At 32.8% G+C, this 2,500-nt stretch overlaps 1 protein-coding gene across 1 annotated transcript in view; it reads left to right on the top strand.

Annotated features, from left to right (window-relative positions):
• Positions 1-2,500, top strand: part of nkd (naked cuticle) — a 30,279-nt gene that overhangs the window by 21,892 nt on the left and 5,887 nt on the right.

Here is a 2,500-nt window from a genome sequence, read left to right as displayed (position 1 = left end):
CGTGTTACGAACGCATCTTGATGGTGTTCTTCATTTGGCCTGTTTAGATTTTGACTAAGTATACATTGCTTTGTGCATACAAAATTAAAAACCCCCAAACCGCTGCCATATTGGTGTGCGTGTCTTGCCATGACCCCAACACTGCAGGGGGAAAAAAGGCCCATACGCACCCTTTACACAGGGACGACTTTCGTATGCGTGACTCGTCCGTCCAGCCTTCTTCGTCGAAGTGGCACGCGACAATAACCCTTATGTACTTCGGCCATGACTGTCAGTGTCCTTAGCACAGTGCCATACTTATAGTTGTGGTCAATGGAGTGGTGAAAAAGCGATCGTATGAGTGGTTCAGATAAAGGTTGGTTTTTTCTACAAGCGCTTTGTCTGTGATCTCTTTCCTAGCAAGTTCTCTGTAATCAGACTGGCGTCCTGAGGTCCCGACCCGTGTCCAAAGTTTTAGGGCGGGGGATGGGGGGAGTCTGGGGGAGACGAGGCACTGGGGACTATATATATATATATATATATATATTCATATATATATATACAGCATATATATAGATAGATTGATATATATTTATATATATAATATATATATATATATATATATATATATAAATCTGTTCGTATACTATATGCGTATGTGTTTCTGTGTTGTGGTACATGTGTATGGTTGTATTCCATAACAGTCCTATTTTTGTTATTATATCTATCTACTCAGAAGTGTCTCATATATAATGTACTCTCTCTCTCTCTCTCTCTCTCCCTCCCTCTCTCTCTCTCTCTCTCTCTCTCTCTCTCTCTCCCTCTCTCTCTCTCTCTCTCTCAGATGAATGATGTTACTGGTAGACTTACTTATTTTTTCATGATGTAATTTAACGACAATCGTTTAAGAAATTACTTATATGGTGAAGCATATGATTTTCAAATTATATTAATTGTAATTATTGAATTCAAAAGTTTATATGGTAAAGGGAAGTCGTTTTGCATTCTTGAATTTTTATTTATACGTCCTGTCAACTCTCGTTATGCTTTCGTTGGTAGTCGACTTTGATATATATAGACTGTGTATATATATATGCACACACACATATATGTATATACACACACACACACATATATATATATATATATATATGTGTGTGTGTGTGTGTGTGTCTGCATATATACATATATATATATATATATACTGTACATACATACACACATACATACAATCAGCATCATCAACCGTTTCTAGTCCGCTGCAGAACAGAGGCCTCAGGCAAGTTTAACCACCCGCGTTTGTTTTTGCCTTTATAGTCTCTCTATGCCTAGTTTATACCCGCAAATATTCTTAGTTCATCAATCCATCGTCTTCTCTTCCTTCCCCTGCTTCATTTACAATTTCAAGGGACTCATTCTGTTATTCTTGCCGTCCATCTATTATCTGTCATTCTTATTACATGTCCTTTTGCACCAATATATTTACTCAAGACATATCTTTCAGTCCTTAGTGGATTTTGCACCAATATATTTACTCAAGACATATCTTTCAGTCCTTAGTGGATTTTGCACCAATATATTTACTCAAGACATATCTTTCAGTCCTTAGTGGATTTTGCACCAGTATATATATATATATATATATATATATATATATATATATATATATATATATATATATATATATATATATATATATACTCAGGACTTATCTTTTAGTCCTAATTGGATTTTGCACCAATACATTTAATTAAGACATATCTTTCAGTCCAAAGTGGATTTACCTCAATATATTTACCCAAGACTTATCTTTCAGTCCTAAGGGGATTTTGCACCAATATATTTACTGAATACTTATCTTTTCATAATGTGTGGGCCTAGAGAATATTTCAACAAAATTACATTGGTGTAAAAAAATTGTCAATTAAAAGTGAAAAATCATCCCCCTAAAACTCAGTCTTATTTTGCACCAACTGAATTACTGAAGGCTCACTATTCTAAAATACTAACCTACTCCTTACAAGGCATCATTTGGCACTTTTTTGGTTAATGTAGGTTAAAATGTCATTTAAACCAATTTTGGAGTGTTACTTCAAATGGAGGTCCCTACCAAATGTAAAACTAAAGACTGTCTGTAGAGTGATTTCAACTAAATGGTCGCTGGCTCCTGCACTATTATTATATCCCCATCTGGGTTCAAGGCTTGTGTGATACGTGCTACAAAGAAACCATGGAAATAAAATATAATACATATATAGGCATATATATATATATATATATGTATATATATATATATATATATATATATATATATATATATATATATATATATATATATATATATATACTTCTAACTGTAATCGAACAGTTTAACATGTTTCTTCAAAAATGTGCAAATATAGTGATTTATTTCAATTTCTTTGGTTTCTTTGATGGGCCTTTTTAAGACACATATTTGTGTGTATATATATATATATATATATATATATATATATATATATATATATATATATATATATAT

Source organism: Palaemon carinicauda, chromosome 16 (assembly GCF_036898095.1).
Source record: "Palaemon carinicauda isolate YSFRI2023 chromosome 16, ASM3689809v2, whole genome shotgun sequence".
Lineage (NCBI taxonomy): Eukaryota > Metazoa > Arthropoda > Malacostraca > Decapoda > Palaemonidae > Palaemon > Palaemon carinicauda.
This window is presented reverse-complemented; position numbering and strand designations above follow the sequence as displayed.